The sequence below is a fragment of the Eubalaena glacialis genome, chromosome 1 (genome assembly GCF_028564815.1).
Source record: "Eubalaena glacialis isolate mEubGla1 chromosome 1, mEubGla1.1.hap2.+ XY, whole genome shotgun sequence".
Classification (NCBI taxonomy): Eukaryota; Metazoa; Chordata; class Mammalia; order Artiodactyla; family Balaenidae; genus Eubalaena; species Eubalaena glacialis.
This window is the reverse complement of record NC_083716.1, coordinates 181825114-181845477: the sequence shown is the minus strand read 5'-3', so window position 1 is coordinate 181845477 and position 20364 is coordinate 181825114. Positions and strand designations below refer to the sequence as shown.

Genomic DNA, 20364 nt, shown 5'->3' with positions numbered 1-20364 from the left:
TACATACATTTATAATGAATTATTCAACATTAAAGAGGAATGAAATTTTGATAAATGCTACAATACAGATGAACCTTGAAAACATTATGCTAAGTAAATAAGCCAGATGAAAAAGGACAAATATTGTATGACTCCACTTACAGAAGGTACCTAGAGTAGCCAAATTCATTAGACAGAAAATAGAATAGAGGTTACCAAGGTTTGGGGAAGGGGCGAGTTATTGCTTAATGGGTAGCGCTTCAGCCTGAGATGATGAAAAAGTTCCGGAAATGGACAGTTGTGATGGTTGTACAACACTGTGAATGTACTTAACGCCACTGATTGAATGGTTTAAAATGGTTAAGATAGTAAATTTTATGTGTATTTTACCATAATTAAAAATAAAATAAAAATGAAAAAAGGTGGCCAGTTTCACATTCTGTATATTTTACTACAATTAGCCAAAAAAGAGAGGGAGAGAGATTCAGCAACTAAGTCTGCTGCTTGTCTAATTTATCACGGTCCCCCAGGGCTCACTACTCATTCAGAGGAGGAACTTAAAAATCATGTTGTCCATTCTAAGGACAAGGAAACAGGGTCAGAGAAGTGACCTCCCTCAGGTCACAGAGCTAGTTAGTGACAAGCCAGTTCTCTTAACTCCTGCCCTCATGCTGTTTCCTTTACATCAAATAGCCCATTTCTCCCCTAAAAGTGAGGCCCTCCAACATGTTCCCTGCTCACCACCTGTCCGGGAAGCCAGCAGGGTGGCCCTGAGTGGGTACAACAATGTCACAGTGTGAAGCCCCACCAGCCCCTAAATACCTGTTGCATCAATCTGTCACCAAGTCAAGGACTTTCACCTTTGGAATCTCTTCCCTTCATTAAGGGCTGATCTCCTGATGAAATGGGAGTGGAGGCTGGGATCTGTCTCCCCCACAGAGGTGAGCGCCCAGCTCTGTCCTGCCCCATGTGGCTTTATTGATGAGTGTGTCTGGGTAAAGGGGTGACTTCTTGGGAAATAAGGAGCATCCTCAAACTGGAACAAGACGGGTAAGTTTTCCTGGGGGATGGGGATTATAGACTGAAAAATGGAAGCAGAAATTATTCAGAGCTCGAATCCTTAAGTTATTTTTTTTTTCTTTTCTGGTTGTCAGAACTGGGGTTTTATCAAATTGGAAATTGTATTAACAATTAAACAAATCAGATGGGGAGACGTTTCGAGGCTGAGGTGGGAGGTATTTGGTTTTGCTCCAATCACTGTGGACCACGATGCCATCGTGTTCATCCTGGGGGTAGGGGGCGAGGCAGAGGAGCGCCGGCGGCTGCCTCTTTCCTCGCTGCCCGAGTTCTCTCCTCACACCCCAACAGCTGGGTTTTGCTTTGAAGCCTGAGTTCCCCTGTTCCTAGTTCTCAAGCCACCATTTTCAAAGTCATTTCTCCCACTGCTACTGCTCGAGTCCTAGCCCTGCTCCCGTTCTTCAGCGGCCAAAGCCACTGCAGTCTCTCTCCTCCGCCTGTCTTCTTCATCTCTTGCTCCCCCAAATCACCTGTCACTGCCTCCGGCTGCCAATCACTATGACCCATGGTCTCCACTTCCGCCTGAGTTCTACCTCTGCCGTTGCTTTCATTTTCAGCCACTGCTGTCCAAGTCCTTCCCACCAGCCCCGTCCAGGTCTGTGCTGACTGCTCCATGAGGACACTTGCACTCTGCTGCCTGAATTCTCCAATTGCTCCAGCCCACGGTCGGTCTCAGTGCTCTGCCTGATATCTCTTCTCCCCATTCCCACCCGCCAGTGTACCCTGCCCCCGCTGCTGGACCGCCCAATCTATCCCTTCGACGCATGCCCTCACCCCCGCAGTGGCTGTCACTACTGCTGCTGCAGAAGCTAGGCTTGTCATCCTTTCCTCAGCCTCATATGTTCCGTGCTCGGAAGAGCCAGGCGAGGAGGGGTTGGGCAGGAGCAGGGCTGCCCCGGGGGGTGCACACGCGTACCTGGGGGCAGCAGGGCCCAAGCCTGCCCTCAGGAGACTCTCCCACCAGTCAGCTGCTTGGGTCTCCACCGCCGAGGGCAGGGGGCTCCGGCCTCACATGGGTTCTGGTTTGTTGAGGTCAGCTCAACCTCCTGGGAGTAGCTGGACCATCTCTGCATCTTCGAGGATGACGGCGTGTGGAGTGGGGCGTGGCCCTCATAATTTTCAGACCAGAGCTGCAGTTTCCAGTCCTCCTCACTCTCCGCTTCTCTAAGTAGGTTCCAGGTACAAGGCAACTGAGGCATTTGGTGCTGGGGTGTGGTCAGGCCCTGACTGAGGTAGGCGTGGGCAGCTCCTCTGCGCACCAGGTGGGCACTGGAGATGCGACGTGGCAGAGCAGGTGCAGCACGGTGTGGGCCCACCATGTGCAACCTGGTGCCCGCCACATATGACTTCTGCACCCTGGATGCCTCCCCAGGACGGCTGCCGGGTGCAGGGCTGTTTGGCCCAGCTCATCTTGCAGGCCCAGGCCGCAAGCCTAGGAGGATATCCAGGAAGGGCTCATGCTGATGAATCACCACCAAGTGCAGTGCCAGGTCCCCCTCCTCAGTGATGTGGCCAAAGACAAGGGGCACCCACGACAGCCCCCAGCTGCCCAGTGCCAGTCCTCCCGGGGGCACTGAGTCTGGACCCAGAGGGTCCAGGCCGCTGTCACACCATTCATCCACATCCTCAGCTTTCTCCAAGCATGCCTTGGCCCCGCTGAGGCCTGTAAGTCTTCTTTTGGACTGGTGGTCTCACTGAGGAGGGTGCCTAGGGAAGTGGAGAGGACCACTGTCTCAGTTTCCTAAGGCTGCCATAACAAACTGCCACAAACTGGGTGGCCTGAAACAACAGAAAGTTATTCTCTTACAGTTCTGGAGGCCTGCTATGGACTGAATTGTGTGTCCCTCCTGCAAATTCATATGTTGAAGCCCTAACCCCCAGTGTGATGGTATTTGAAGATGGGGCTTTGGGGAGTTCAGGTTTAGATGAGGTCATGATAATGGGGCCCTCATAATGGGATTAGTGCCCTTTTAAGGAGAGACACCATAGCGCTTGCTGTCTGTCATTCTCTCTGCCATGTGAGGCCACAGTGAAAAGGCAGCAGTCGGCAAGTCAGGAGGAAGGCCCTCACCAGAACCCAACCATGCCGGCACCCTGAGCTCAGACTTCCAATCTCCAGAACCGTGATAAAATTAATTTCTGTTGTTTAAGCCACCCAGTCTGTTGTGCCTTGTTATGACAGCCAGGGCTGACTAAGACAAGGACAGAAGTCCAAAATCAAGGTGTTGACAGGCTGGTTCCCTACGGAGGCTCTGAGGGGGAATGGCCTCCACGCCTCACTCCTAGCTTGTAGTGGCTGCCGCAACCTGTGTCGTTCCTCGGCTTGTGGCAGCATAACTACAATCTCTGCGTCTGTCTTCAATGACCTTCTCCTCTGCCTCTGTGTTGCCTCCTTTTATGTCTCATAAAAACACCTGTCATTGGATTTAGGGTGGGCCTAAAAGATGATCTGATCACAAGATCCTCAACTCGGTTACATCTACAAAGACCCTATTTCTAAAGAATGTCACATTCACAGGTAGCAGAGGTGAGGACCTTTTGGGGCCCCTATTCAACCCACTACAAGCACTAACCAAGAAGCCATGTGGGAGAGAGTGGCCATGAGCAAACGAGAGATCCTTCCAAGCAGCCCCAGAGGGAGCCAGGAGTGGAGAGAACACGCTGAGCTCAGCTCCTGCAATCTCTCAAACCAGACTCAGAATATCACCCCTGCACCCTCAGCCCACCACCCCTCCCCGACCCCAACCTGGAGAGAATTAAAAAGCAGCTGAGCCAACTCATGGTTTCTTCCTCCCTCTGTGGCCGGAGGATATCCCAAGTGGTCATCTCAAAAGCCCAGGGAGAGAGCTGAGCCTGTAACCTCCAGCCTCTCTCCACCCCCAAAGTGTCAAGCTGCCAGCACCTGGAGGAGCTTTTTAAATACACAGGAAGCAATGGGAGGAGGCCCCGCCAGAGGCCAGAGCCCTCGGTCAATCAGGTCAGTGCCACCTACGGGGCCAGGAGCGCCAGGACTCCTCTGGCCAGGGCAGGCCTGGTGGCAGAGCCTCCTTCGGACGGCCTTTGGCAGCTCAGTCAGCAAGAGGCACAAGACCTGGTGCAGGGCAGGGAGGCCAGTTGGTGAAAGGAGGGAGGCTGCAGGCTTCAATGATAATCCTTTTCGTGGGCATGAAGCTTTATAGCCCACAAAGCACTCTCACCTCTTCTATCCACTCAGTCCTCACCGTACCCTGTGGGTAGAGGTTGCTGCTATCATTGTTCGCATTGGACACGTGAGAAAACTGAGACTCAGAGAGGAGAGTGTCAGAAGGGTCTCAGCAAATAAAAAGCTGCTGAGCTGCTGCACAGCAATGGAAACCATCAACAAAATAAAAAGGCCGCCTACTGAACTGGGGAAAACATGTGCAAATCATGTGTCTGAAAAGGGGGTAATATCCCCAAAATATAGAGAACTCATACAACTCAATAGCAAAAAAAAATCTGATTTAAAAATGTGCAGAGGGGCTTCCCTGGTGGCGCAGTGGTTGAGAATCTGCCTGCTAATGCAGGGGACACGGGTTCGAGCCCTGGTCTGGGAAGATCCCACATGCCGCGGAGCAATTGGGCCCGTGAGCCACAACTGCTGAGCCTGCGCATCTGGAGCCTGTGCCCCGCAACGGGAGGGGCCGCGATAGTGAGAGGCCCGCGCACCGCGATGAAGAGTGGCCCCCGCTTGCCTCAACTAGAGAAAGCCCTCGCATGAAACGAAGACCCAACACAGCTAAAAATAAATAAATAAATAAATAAATAAATAAATAAATAAATAAATAAATAGAGTAGCTATTAATTAAAAAAAAAAAAAAAATGGGCAGAGGACCTGAATAGACATTTTTCCAAAGAAGACATACTGATGGCCAACAGGAAAAGATGCTCAATCACTAATCATCAGGGAAATGCGAATCAAAACCACAGTGAGGCATCACCTCACACCTGTCAGAATGGCTATTGTCAAAAAGACAAGAAATAACAAGTATTAGAATGTGAGAAAAGGGCACCCTCCTACACTGTTGGTGGGAATGTAAATTGGTGCAGCCACTATGGAGAACAGTATTTTAAAAACTAAAAATAGAGTTGCCATATGATCCAGCAATCCCACTCCTGGGCATATATCCAGACAAAACTATAATTCAAAAAGATACATGCACCCCAATGTTCACAGCAGCACTATTTACAATAGCCAAAACATGGAAGCAACCTGCGTCCATCGACAGATGAATGGATAAGAAGATATGGTATATATATAATAGAATATTACTCAACCATAAAAAAAGAATGAAATATTGCCATTTGCAGCAATCTGGATGGACCTAGAGATTATCATACTGAGAGAAGTAAGCCAGACAGAGAAAGACAAATATCGTGTAATATCACTTATATGTGGAAGCTAAAAAATGATACAAATGAATTTATTTACAAAACAGACTCACAGACATAGAAAACAAACTTATGGTTACCAAAGGGGAAAGGGGAGGGAGAGGGATAAATTGAGAGTATGGGATTAACAGATACAAACTACTATACTAAACTACTATAGATAAAATAGATAAATAAAATAAACAGTAAAAAAGATTTACTGTATAGCACAGGGAACTATATTCAGTATCTTGTAATAACCTATAATGGAAAAGAATCTAAAAAATATATATATTTATATATACACACACACACACACATATATATGTATATATATAACTGAATCACTTTGCTGTACACCTGAAACTAACACCATATTGTACATCAGCTATACTTCAATTTAAAAAAAAAGACAAGAAATAACAAGTGCTAGAGAGAATGAGGAAAAAAGGGGCCCCTCATGCACTGCTGGTGGGAATGTAAATTGACACAGTCACTATGGAAAACAGTATGGGGGATCCTCAAAAAATTAAAAATAGGACTAACCTATGATCCAGCAGTTCCACTTTTGGAATTTATCCAAATAAATCAAAAACACTAACTCAAAAAGACATATGCACCCCAACATTCACTGCAGCATTATTTACAATAGCCAAGATATGGAAACAACCTATATATCCATCAATGGATGGATGAATAAAGAAAATATCACACACACACACACACACACACAGAAGAATATTATTCAGCCATAAAAAAGAATGAAATCTTGCCATTTGAGACAACATGGATGGCCCTTGAGGGCATTCTGCTAAGTGAAATCAGTCAGACAGAGAAAGACAAATATTGAATGATTTCATTTATATATGGAATCTTAAAAATAATAATAATAATTTATAATAAAAAACCCAAAACCAAGCTCATAGATTCAGGGAACAGATTGGTGGTTGCTGGAGGTGAGGACTGGAGGGGAGGGGGACAAAATGGGTGAAGGAAGACAAAAGGTACAAACTTCCAGCTATAAAATAAATAAGTCAGGGATGCAATGTACAACATGGTGACTATAGTTAATAATACTGTACTGCATATTTGAAAGTGCTAAGGGAGTACATCTTACAAGTTCTCATCCCAGGAAAAAATTTTTTGTAACTATGTACGATGGATGTTAACTAGACTTATTGTGGTCATCGTTTTGCAATGTATATAAATATCAAATCATTATGTTGTGAGCCTGAAACTAACATGCTGTTATCTGGCATTCATACCTCTATTTTTAAAAAAAGTTAAAAAGCAGATATGCTTACTGCCATGTGGTGTCTGGATTAGACTCTGGAACAGGTAAAGGACCTTAGTGGAAATCTGAATAAAGTCTATAATTTAGTTAATAGTATTGTACCAATCTTAACTGCTTAGTTTGGATAAATGTACCATAGCTATGTCAATAGTGAGGGAAGCTGGGAGAAGGGCATATGGGAACTAGTGTTACGATAGTCTAATTGCTTGTGTCTTCCCCAAATTCATATGTTGAAATTCTAATGCCCAATATGATGGTATTAGGGAGTCAGGCCTTTGGGAGGTACTTAATCATGAGGGCGGAGCTCCCATGAATGAGATTAAGAGGCCCTTTTTCAAGAGGCTCCAGAGAGCTAACTGGCCCTTTCCACCACATGAGGACACAGCGATAAGTCTGTAGTCGGCAACTCTAAAAAGGATCCTCACCAGAACCCAACCATGCTGGCACCCTGATCTGGGACTTCCAGCCTCCAGAACTGTGAGAAATAAATTTCTGTTGTTCACCCAGTCTATGGTATTCTGTTATAGCAACCCAAACAGGCTAAGACTACTATCTTTGTAAATTTTCTGTAAATCTAAAATTATTCCCCTATAAATATTTTATTAAAAAGCAGAGCTGGGAAGGGAAGGGAGTAAAAAGGAAAAGCCAGAAACGGTACTTGACTTCTTTCAACTCAAGTTCAGGATCCTTTCCACATTCTTCTGCAGTTGCTATTGATAAGGATGTGAAGAAATTGAAACCCTTGTGCATTGATATTGAGAATGTAAAATGGTGCAGCCACTATGGTAAACAGTTTGGTGGTCCCCCAAAAAGCAAAACAGAATTACCATATGATCCAGCAATTTTACTTGACGGTATAAACCCAAAGGAATTTAAAGCAGGAACTCGAACAGATACATGTACACCAATGTTCAGAGCAGTGTTATCCACGATGGTCAAAAGGTAGAAACAAGCCAAGTGTCCATCAGTGGATGAATGGATAAACAAAATGTGATGCACATATGCAATGGAATAATATTCAGCCTTAAAAAGGTATGAAATTCTGACACATGCTACAACAGAGATAAGCCTTGAAAACATTATGCTAAGTGAAATAAGCCAGATGCAAAAGGACAAATGTTATATGATGGCACTTAAATGAGATACCTAGAGTAGTCAAATTCATAGAGACAGAAAGTAGAATATGGTTACCAGGGGCTGGGGGGAGGGGCAAGTTATTGATTAATGGGGCACAGAATTTCAGTTTGGGATGATGAAAAAGTTCTGGAAATAAAGAGCGGTGACGGTTGGACAACCTTGTGAACATACTTATGCTGCTGAATTGTATACTAAAAGATGGTTAAAATGATTAATTTTATGCTATGTGTATTTTACCACAATAAAAAGTATTGTTTTTTAAAATCACAAACTGCTCCTTTCTTATCCTTGAAAATAGTCCCTGAGTGAGGGTTGGGTGAAAGTGAGGCCCAGATAGAGAAACTGGTTTCCTCTTGGGGGAGATGAATCCTATCCTTAAGGGGCCTGGCTCCCTCCTCCAACCAGGCCCCAACATATCTTCCCTCAGGAAGTCACCTGGAATGGTAGAGCAGAGAAATTGTCCCACTTTACATTTAAAACCACTTTGGGGCAAGTGGCCCACCCACCAGCCAGGGAGCCCGCATGAGCAGAGTGAGGAGGGGTCTCCTGTCTCTTCCCAGCCCTGGATACCTCTTCCCCAAGACTTCCCCTGTTAAGGTACTTTGCAAGAGTATACGTTTTAGCCAGAAAAATAAACCTCTTCAACAATCTTTATTTTTTGAACATCAACTGAACATAGTGTTTCTAAGTCTGTGTTTCCATTCACCTTTCTATAGCCCTTTGCTATATATCACTTATCACTTTGTTTTCTTGTATACCTGTCTGATGTCAACTCCTAGCTTGGAATCTTCCCGAAAGGCAAGATTGCATTTTATTTCTGTTTATATTCTCAGGTATTAGTCAGGTAGGCGCTCAAAAAAAAAAAAAAAGTACTGAATAAATGACGAAAGAAGCAAATGGGTGGTGAGTCAAGCAAATTAAATTGTGTTAGATCCTCCTGTTCTCTCATTGACATCCTACCTTGGTGTCATTGGTCCAAACAAATGCCTACGGCTTCAGCTGTGTCATCTGAATGTCTCATATGCCATGTTTGTTAACGTGATCACTATAAGGCTTTCAACCCGAGAATATGCATAATTCTAGGAAAAGCAGGTCAGGGAGCACTTCTTACACATCTAGGATGCCTACTCCCACTGTGACTCACATGCACAAATCTCCCCTTTTTATAAAGACCCCTCTAAAGGCCTTTGCCTCCAGAAAACCTTCCCTACCACTGGCTGCTCTTTTTGATTTTCCTTATCCCACATATTGGGCCTGATGACCTCCTGTGATGTCTGCTTCACTAGTTACTCTATAGATGTAAATCATCTGTCTTCAACAAGACCGTCCCTACCTGAAGAAAGCAGCTGGGTTCCTGCTACCCATATGTCCTGTGGGACCTTGGGCAAGCTACGTAACCCTTCTGAGTCTCAGTGTAAGAAACGTGGAGAGTGATGTCCTCCAGGACGCTGGGGAAGGTGCCGATGACACTCTGCAGGTGCTCCTTAAACAATACCCTCCAGAGCAAAGATTATGTCTTAAACTGCTTTATATCCTCCACCGAGCCCAGGAGAAGGTTGAGTACCTATCATGTGTCCATAAATATTTGTTGAATTGAATTTTTCTCCATTACATTTTTGTAATTGAGATATAATTCACATACCATAAAATTCACTATTTGAAAGTATACAATTCAGTGGTTTTTAGTATACAAGGCTATGCAACAATCACCACTATATAATTCCAGAACATTTTCATCACTCCATCTCCATTACATTTTTTAAAGCTTTATTTGGCTTTTAATGAACAACGTACACTTTGACTACTTCTCAGTCAATACAATTATTCTATTTTATAATCACTAACAGTATTTACTGTATGTCAGACACTGTTCTGCACATTTTATAAAGAATAAACCCTATGTGGGAAGTTTCATATCAGCATCGGCATCATCCCATGTTACTGAATAAGAAACTGAGACATGGAAAGGACAGGAATCTTACTCAAGAACACACAGCTAGAAGCAGCTGAGCTGTAATTTGAACCCAAGATGCCTGAGTCCATGCTCCTCACCACCCCCGCTACCTCTTGACTGGAGCATTAAGATTTAACAACCAATCAACCAGAAATAAGCAAACACATAACCGTTAAGCATTAAGAGCCCATTTTCTTCCTCCTTTATTTATTTATCAGTCACCCTTGGCTGTGATTTTTTTCTAAACGTGAATGAAGAGCCCACCACTGGCCCTGGGCTAGGCTTTGTAAGTGACACAAAAATCAAGAAGCCCTGGTCCTTGCCCTTCAAGAGTGAAGAGCATGGAACAACAGTACAGGTAGAAGGTGATGTACAAACACGGGCATTTAGACATGGGAGAGTGTGGCCATTGGTGATGGCAGAAATCTGGGACTTACAGTTCCAAAAAGAATCATAAATAATGAAATAGTTCTGGGAAGACCAGAGGGATTGTTTTCTTTCTTTAAGATGAAATTCAGATTTCTTTACATAGGTTGAATTTGGTCATGAATTGGGCAAATGTTCTTTCACTTTAAACTCTTTCTATTATTTCATTTGCAGGTGGCTAAAAACACATTGCTCTCCGTTTACCTTAATAATGCTACCTCCCACATTTAAATTTTCTATACACTGTCATTTATAGGGGCTGTTTTTAGATAACAGTACACACTTTGACAGAAACAACGTCACTGAAAAATAGTATGTAGATTTGATTTGGGGAATTCAAGTGTTTTTTTTAAATGTACAGTACTAGGAAGCTTGCTATTGGAAAAATTCTGTAAAGAATCCGTTAGTAAATCAAGAAATCCTTTGAAATCATATACACAATTACTTGCTAATTTTCCCCCTAAACTCTGATTACTATAAATATCAGGTGTTCTTATTCAAGACACACCTGAATTTTGGCTACTTCGTAATCTACACTTTGTAGCTCTTTGCAAAAGAAATTGCATGTCCTAAGTTCAAAGGTCTGGACTCAACTAACATCTCTCCTAGACTTTGATCCTCATGAAACCTTGGGCACGTAGAAGTGACTGTTATCTCAGATTTGTTGCCCACATATGAGGTCCTAAAGCATTTTTATAAGCAAAGCTCCCATTACTGGGAAACCCTGGATTATTTAGGGCTCTGAAGAACAGTCCGCCTGGTCTAAGGTATTTGTTTATAAAACATTTTTTAATATATTTTATATATTTTAAAATATTTTTAATATATTTTTTCCTACTAATCATGTAACAGGAGAAATTCTTTTCAGAAAATAATGCACCATCGATAATAATTTGATTGTATTGTGATAGGAAATTTGGGGTTGGTGGGCTATTTGGGGGGAAGGTAGTTAAGTGGCACAATATATTACACTGTAATTTGAGAAAAAAATGGGCAAACCTAGAGAAATACTACTATTTTAGTTAAGTAAGCTGGGCAGCAGCTCCCTCTTGTGCTGAACAGTAAGTACTGCAGCCACTGAATTGAAATGTGAGAAAGCATCCCTTGGTATATACACATAAAACTTGCTTAAACTAAGAGCTTTCCCCAAATGCTCTAAGCCCAAGAAACACATAGTGTTTAGTAACTCTTTATTTTAACTAGCACATATACCACCAGTAATACTTATTTAATTAATCCTTCAAACATTTATTGAGCACTTACTGGGTACAGGAATCTAGGGACACTCGGGTGATTACACAGTTGCAACTCCCACATTGCTCACATAGTTTGGTCCATCTAGATGTCACCTTTCTCATAATGCTTTTGCTGGTCCCCTGTCAACTGTGACCTCTGCCTCCTCTGAACTGTTCCACTTTTCCCCACCCCCCCGAGACTGAGTCATCTCATGCCTTTCCCCCACTGTCCTCCCTTTACCACAGTTGGTCATTTTCTTATCACCCTACTGGGTTGTAACCTCTTGGAAGGCAGAGGCCACATCTGATCCACTCCTAGTTTTCCCACAGCCCCTCATTCCATGTTTGTTCAGTTAGGATTCAAATGTATATTTGTTCAATTTAACAAAATTAGAAAGCAACAGGGCTAATTAAAAGCAGATTCTGGTGGAGAATGTATTTCAGCGGCTTTGTACACATAACTCTCAAAAACGGAGCAGGTAGCGTTTTGTTGCTGCCACAATGCATGTTGAATTTCTCATCAATTTCTGTGGTATAATAAGGACACCAGTGGAAGGTTAGACTTTTTCTACCCTAGAATCCATGATGTCAGAAAGAGTCTGCTCTGTCACATCCCTGCCTGTCATGAAAGGATGCTGCAGTGCAGAGGTGTGCCTGTGAGTGCCACGTCGGGTACCTGAATGTGAATGCTTGCTCTGGCCCAGACACCTGGGGCACCAAAGTTCTAACTCAGTGCTTCCCAGACTTCTGGATTTCACGTGTAAGTGTAAAATATTTTAAAGAAATTGTTTTCAGGGACTGACATGAGTCTGCTAACATCTTATATTGCTAACTATGAACAGTTTTTAAATCATTTATTATGACCTTCATTTTATGGGGGAAAAAAAGAACTCTTAACACCAAAAATTAGGAAGGGCATAATCTCAGAATAAAGAATTTTTTTTTCTGTTGAATACATTTAACTCTAGTTCTGGACCACACATGTGAATCCAAACATTGGAGAGAGAAAGCGGAGGGCAGATGCAAGGGCACACACCTGACACCCATCTTCCACCCACATTTCTCCTAATTGGCTTCATAGTTTCTTTTCATTGGATAATCCTCTCGTTCAGGTTTGCCTTGTTGTGTGTGAGAATGAGCAAGAAGTCACATCCCTGGGGAACAGGAGCTAAAGTGGAAACCAGCTGATGCTGAAACCGGAGTGAGGGGATCGTCAAATGAAAAACTCTGAATCCGTTAGAGAAGAAAGACAGGCGGAAGGTGGGAGCCAGGTGATTGCCTTCGGTGCCACCCTCCACTTCTCCAATTTCTTGGTCCCAGCTTGTGGTTTGGTTGGCTGGGTTGTAGGGGAGCATGCGGACGGCCTCGTGTGGGTTATGGGGAGGAAGGGGAAAGAGAGAAGGAATTGACCCCAATTGCTGGGAGCAAACTTCTCTCCTGACCACGAGGTAAACAGCCGAGTAAGAGCCTGCAGCTGTCTTGTGCTCTGCTTTCTAGAAAGGCTTTTTAAATAGCCTCTTCTTCTGCGTCTCCTCCATACGACCAAGCCGTCTGATCTCAGGAAGGGACTGGTGGTGCAATTCTCTCCCTCCCACTCCAGGACTCAGATTAGAAAGGGGAAAGGCTCTCAGTTGCTCCTCTCACACCCAGAAAAAGGGGATGCCTCTGTGTGTGTGTGTGTTTGTGTGTGTACAGGGGCTTAACCCAGACTGAATGTCTGTGGGCAGTAGTGAGAAAGAAACCTATAGCTTGCATCCCTAACATCACTCCTTAAATTGCCTTAAATATACCACCCCCTCCCAAAGAGGGTGAGCCCATCAGTGAACGGCCAAAGGGGCTGATGGCCCACCGAGGCAACGCCCCAGCCAAGAGGCCAGTCTTCCCAGGGCCCTTCCGCAAAAATGACAGCCTCGGTGCTCACATTAGTCCTGACTCTTCAGAGTCTAGGGGGAGCCCCGCCACCAACAAGCAGGTGTCCCCCTGAGTCAGACAGGACCACTGCGGAGCCCTGGCCTTGGCGGTGGACACCTCTTCCCAGACCCACTCCTGCCCGCAGCCCAGCCCCAGGATTGATTCTCACGTGCGCCTGCAGCACTCAGTGTGTAGGTGACCATGGTTCATCTCCCTCCTTCTCTTACCGTCTTTTCTCACACCAACAGGTGATTTTACCTCAAATCACCTCTGAGGTAAAAAAGAGAGCAAATGAAGAAAAAGCCCTGCTAATCTTCTCCTCTGAACATTCTGGGTAAATAACTTAACATACCGAAAATGTCAGGGTTGAGATAGACAACACCTAAAGCTTTACACCAGTTACCAGTAACCATCCTCCTGCCTTCAGGGCATTGGAAGTACAACTCTTCACCTCACTCTGAGCTTTCCAAACTCCTCTTTATCTTTCCCCCAAAGGGCTCATTCTGTCCTTAATCTCTTAAAGCTCCACGCCCTGAAAGGGTCTAAGGTTGTCTCCATTTGTTCCTCAGGAGATCTTAGTCATCTTCCCTCCAGTTTCCCTGGACCTTCCATCACCTTCCACCATTCCCCTCACCCTCATTTGGTTTCTCTTCCCTCTTCTCCTAAAGCCAGCTCCAAAATAACCCCAGTGACCACTGGGAGAAAAGAACAAATGCAACAGTTTGTTTCTAAGAGGCAATCCCTCTTCATGGCGTTGGCTGTAACAGAGTTTTACTTTTATAACTTAAGTCCCTGTGACCTGAGGCTCTTAAACAAGAGTTGCCAGATAAGGTACAGTATAACCAGTTAAATTTGAATTTCAGATAAACAACAACTAATTTTTTATTATAAGTACGTTCCAGGCAATATTTCAGACCCTGTGTTATGATGTGATTTCTTTCGTGTCATGATTCCTACTCATCTGGTGTAAAACTCACAGGATTTAAGCTGTGTTAAGTAATTCAAGATGGAATTGCAGTGGCCAACACGAACTTCCATATTAGTTGTTTCGGAACATCCGGTATAGGACTGTGGTGTCTTCGTGTGATAAATTGTTACTTTAGATAAGGAAATTGTTTGGTAATGTCCTCGGACAAACTTCACTGGAACAGGAGGAGCAACTGATAGAGACAAGACCCCCTGGGGCGCAGCCTTATTCGCTTCTGGCAGACTCCTTAACATGGAACCACTGAGTCCAGTGACTTGAAGGCTCTTCGCTGGAGAACCCAGCTCCACGCTGCTGAGAGCTGATCCAGGGACACCGGAGGCCCTGTCAGAGCAGAGGGTGACTTTCTATTCACGCTTGTCGCAAGACCTGTTGCTGGACCAGAGACCACTGCCTGTGTTAGACGCCTCCTTCCCAAACTTCTCCTGGGTGTGGTTTTCCTCTTTTCCTCCCTACTTTGACTAACCTGTGTTTCATGCTAATTGTGTGCAATAATCCCAGTGATTCATGAATTGAATCTTGGCTACATTTACTTTACCTCTAACCCTGTAATTCTCACCTTACTGCTGGGCCCTGTGACACAACCTTTCTTTGCTAATCTGGCAATCCTGTCTTAAGTAGATGTAACGATAGAAATGACCTACCACTCACTGAGCACCTAGCATGTGCCCTTTAATTAAGGAGACCACATGCGCCACTTGGTCAGGGACAGTGCCGCTAGGCGGGCTCCTGTGGAATTACTAATAACGCCCCATTCACGCTCTCAAGTGTTTCACTTTGGATCCTTATAAAGTATGTTCCATTTTCATTCCCATGACAATGCTACACAAGGACGTTTTATTACCTTCATTTTGCAGACAAGCCAACTGATTTTCAGGAGAAAGAAATAATTAGCCTAACGTCATGCAGGAAGCAAGGAAGTAGCAGTGCCAGGATTCTGGCCCAGCCTGCCTACCCACTCAAGGCCCTTCTCTGGGCAGACGCTGCCCCTCTTGGGAGGGAGGCCGTGGAGCTGGTGAAGAAGTCCCAACATCCACAGGGCTTACTCCCTTAGTACCTTCTGGACTTGGAATCAAAACTGTGCCCACCTACAGAAGATCTAAATAGACATTTCTCCAAAGAAGACATACAGATGGCCAACAGGCACATGAAAAGGTGCTCAACATTGCTAATTATTAGAGAAATGCAAATCAAAACCACAATGAGGCATCACTTCACACTAGTCAGAACGGCCATCATCAAAAACACCACAAATAATAAATGCTGGAGAGGGTGTGGAGAAAAGGGAACACTCTTGCACTGTTGGTGGGAATGTAAATTGATACAGCCACTATGGAGAACAGTATGAAGGTCCTTTAAACTAAAAATAGAGCTACCATATTATCCAGCAATCCCACTCCTCAGCATATATCGGAAAAAAACTCTAATTTGGAAAGATACATGCACCCCAATGTTCATAGCAGCATTATTTACAATAACCAAGACATGGAAGCAACCTAAGTGTCCATCGACAGATGAATGGATAAAGAAGATGTGGTATGTGTATATCTATCTATCTATCTATATATAGATATGAAACCCCTTTTACAATCTCAGACAGGGTCTATGGGTCAACTTTCTTCGTAGCCACAGGCTTCCATGGATTACATGTAATTATTGGATCCACCTTTCTTATTGTTTCCTACGCCAACTAAAATTCCACTTCACATCCAACCACTTCGGCTTCTAAGATGCTGCTTGATACTGACATTTTGTAGATGTTGTATGACTATTTCTTTATGTATCTATTTATCTATGAGGCTCATAGTTCTTTTAGTATTAATTAGTACAACTGACTTCCAATCAGTTAGTTTCGGTACACCCTGAAAAAGAACAATAAACCTAATACTGACCTTATTAACAAGCACAATACTAGCCTCACTACTCGTACTTATTGCCTTCTGACTTCCTCAACTAAACATCTACGTAGAAAAAACAAGCCCCTACGAATGCGGATTTGACCCTATAGGATCCGCCTGCCTACCCTTTTCTATAAAATTCTTCCTAGTAGCAATCACCTTCTTTCTCTTCGAACTAGAAATTGCCCTCCTACTACCCCTCCCCTGAGCAACCCAAACAAACAACCTAGAAACAATACTTATCATAGCCCTGTTTCTAATTTCACTACTAGCAACCAGCCTGGCCTACGAGTGAACTCAAAAGGGCTTGAAGTGGGCTGAACATGGTATTCAGTTTAAAATAAAACAAGTGATTTCGACTCATTAGATTGTGATTAAACTCATAACTACCAAGTGTCTCTAGTACATATAAACATTATAATAACCTTCACCATATCCCTTATAGGTTTACTAATATACCGATCCCATCTAATATCCTCACTACTTTGCTTACAAGGTATAATATTTTCACTGTTTATCCTAGCAGCCCTAACAATCTTAAACTCGCACTTCACCTTAGCCAGCATGATACCAATCATCCTACTGGTATTCGCAGCCTGCGAAGCAGCTCTCGGATTAGCCTTATTAGTAATAGTATTGAATACATATGCGACCAATTATGTACAAAACCTCAACCTTCTCCAATGCTAAAATTTATCATCCCCACAATCATACTAATACCCCTGACCTGACTATCAAAAAACAACATGATCTGAATCAAATCCACAACCCACAGCCTATTAATTAGCTTCACAAGCCTACTTCTTCTTAATCAGTTCAACGACAATAGCCTCAACTATTCATTAACATTCTTCTCGACTCCCATTCCACACCACTACTAATCCTAACAGTACGACTCCTCCCCCTAATATTAATGGCTAGCCGATCCCACCTACTCAAAGAACCACTAATCCGGGGAAAAAAAACTTTACCTCACAATACTAATCATGTTACAAACACTTCTAACCATAACATTTACTGCCACAGAACTAATCCTATTTTACATTATATTTGAAGCCACACTAATCCCCACCCTTATTATCATTACCCGCTGAGGTAACCAAACAGAACGACTTAATGCAGGACTCTACTTTCTATTCTATACACTAACTGGATCACTTCCATTATTAGTGGCGTTAACATATTTACAAAACATTATAGACTCCTTAAATTTCCTATTACTCCAATATTGAACCCAACCACTACCCATCTCCTGGTCCAATGTCTTTATGTGATTAGCCTGCATGATACCATTTATAGTAAAAATGACCCTCTACAGCCTCCACCTTTGACTACCCAAAGCACATGTAGAAACCCCTATCGCAGGCTCCATAGTCCTTGCAGCCATACTACTAAAGCTCGGGGGTTACGGCATGCTGCGAATCACATCAATATTTAACCCTCTAACAAAATATATAGCATACTCTTTCCTTATGCTTTCCTTATGAGGAATAATCATAACTAGCTCTATCTACTTACGTCAAACAGACCTAAAATCACTCATCGCCTACTCCTCAGTCAGCCACATAGCACTCGTTATCGCAGCTATCCTTATTCAGACCCCTTGAAGTTATATAGGGGCTGCTGCCTTAATAATTGCTCTTGGCCTCACATCATCTATGTTATTTTGGCTAGCAAACTCAAATTACGAGCGAATTCATAGTCAAACCATAATCTTGGCCCGAGGCCTACAAATTCTTCTCCCACTAATAGCCACTTGATGACTACTAGCAAGCCTAACAAACCTCGCCCTACCCCCTACCATTAACCTAATCGGAGAATTGTTCGTAGTCATGTCAACTTTCTCATGATCAAATCTCACTATTATCCTAATAGGAACCAATATTGTAATTACAACCCTGTACTCCATGTATATACTAATCATAACACAACGCGGCAAACATACACACCGTGTCAATAACATTATACCCTCCTTCACACGAGAACACGCTCTTATAACCCTACATATCTTTCCACTTCTACTCCTATCACTAAACCCCAAGATCATCTTGGTCCCCTGTACTGTAGATATAGTTTTAAAAAAACACTAGATTGTGATCTAGCAACAGAAGACTAAGACTTCTTATTTACCGAAAAAGTATTGCAAGAACTGCTAATTCATGTCCTCATACCTAATAGTATGGCTTTTTCAAACTTTTAAAGGATAGTAGTTATCTATTGGTCTTAGGAGCCAAAGAATTGGTGCAACTCCAAATAAAAGTAATAAACCTATTCTCTTCTTTTGCCCTAATTACATTACTAATACTAATTATTCCAATCATAACTAGCACAAACTTCTACAAAAATAACACCCGTCATATGTAAAAAATACTGTTTCCTGTGCTTTCATTACTAGTCTAATCCCAACAATAATATTCCTTCACACAGGCCAAGAAATATTCATCTCAAACTGACACTGAATTACCATCCAAACCCTCAAACTAATACTTAGCTTCAAAATAGACTATTTCTCAATCATATTCATACCAGTAGCATTGTTCATCACATGATCCATTACAGAATTCTCAATATGATACATACACTCCGACCCTTGTATCAACCAATTCTTCAAATATTTACTCCTCTTCCTTATCACTATACTAATCTTTGTTACAGCCAACAACCTCTTCCAGCTTTTTATTGGATGAGAAGGAGTAGGAATCATATCTTTCCTGCTTATCGGATGATGGCACGGGCGAGCAGACGCAAACACAGCTGCTCTTCAAGCAATTTTATATAACCGCATGGGAGATGTCGGATTCATCATATCAATGGCATGAATTTTATCTAACACAAACGCATGAGACCTACAACAAATTTTCACGCTCAGCCAAAACTCTTTAAACTTACCCCTCACAGGACTCGTACTAGCCACAGCTGGAAAATCAGCCCAATTTGGACTTCACCCCTGACTCCCTTCAGCAATAGAAGGTCCTACCCCAGTCTCGGTCCTACTCCACTCAAGCACATGGTTGTAGCAGGAGTTTTCCTACTTATCCGATTTTACCCTTTAATAGAAAACAACAAACTCATTCAAACAATAATGCTCTGCCTAGGAGCCCTTACCACCCTGTTTACAGCTATCTGCGCCCTCACCCAAAACGATATTAAAAAAATTATTGCCTTCTCTACCTCCAGCCAACTAGGTTTAATTATAGTAACGATTGGCCTCAACCAACCTCATCTAGCATTTTTACACATTTGCACACACGCTTTCTTTAAAGCCATATTGTTCCTATGCTCTGGGTCTATCATTCACAACCTAGACAGCGAGCAGCACATTCGAAAAGTAGGAGGGTTATTCAAGACCTTACCCTTCACTGCAACAGCCCTTATCATTGGATGCCTAGCACTAACAGGAATACCTTTTCTCACCGGATTTTACTCTAAAGACCTAATTATCGAAACCGCCACTACGTCTTATACCAACTCCTGAGCCCTATTAATAACTCTAACCGTTACCTCCCTCACAGCCATCTATAGCACTCGCATTATCTTCTTTGCACTACTAGGACAGCCCCGCTTCTCTCCTTCAGAGACAACCCCCTCTTAATCAACTCCATCAAGAGCCTATTTATCGGTAGTATTTTTGCTGGCTTCCTCATCTCCAACAGCATTCCTCCAACAACCATCCCCCTAATAACCATACCCCTACATTGAAAATTGACTGCCCTTGCAGTAACAACCTTGGGCTTTGTACTAGCATTGGAAATCAACCTTAACACACAAAACTTAAAATATATACACCCATCAGACTTCTCCAAGTTCTCCACTCTCTTAGGATACTTCCCCACCATCATACACCACCTACCTCCCCATCTAAATCTATTAATAAGCCAAAAATTAGCAACCTCCTTACTAGACTTAATCTGACTAGAAACCATCCTATCAAAGACTACAGCCTTCATTCAACTAAAATCTTCCACATTAGTCTCAAATCAAAAAGGCCTTATCAAGCTCTACTTTTTATCATTCCTCATTACTATCACCCTCAGCATACTTCTATTTAATTACCCCGAGTAATCTCCATAATAACCACA

General features: G+C 43.2%; 2 pseudogenes; one reads left to right on the top strand and one right to left on the bottom strand.

Annotated features, from left to right (window-relative positions):
- Window positions 1-1728: 1728 nt before the first annotated feature.
- LOC133091557 (NF-kappa-B inhibitor beta-like) lies at window positions 1729-16851 on the bottom strand (annotated as a pseudogene).
- LOC133091544 (NADH-ubiquinone oxidoreductase chain 5-like) lies at window positions 16850-20347 on the top strand (annotated as a pseudogene).
- Window positions 20348-20364: the final 17 nt, after the last annotated feature.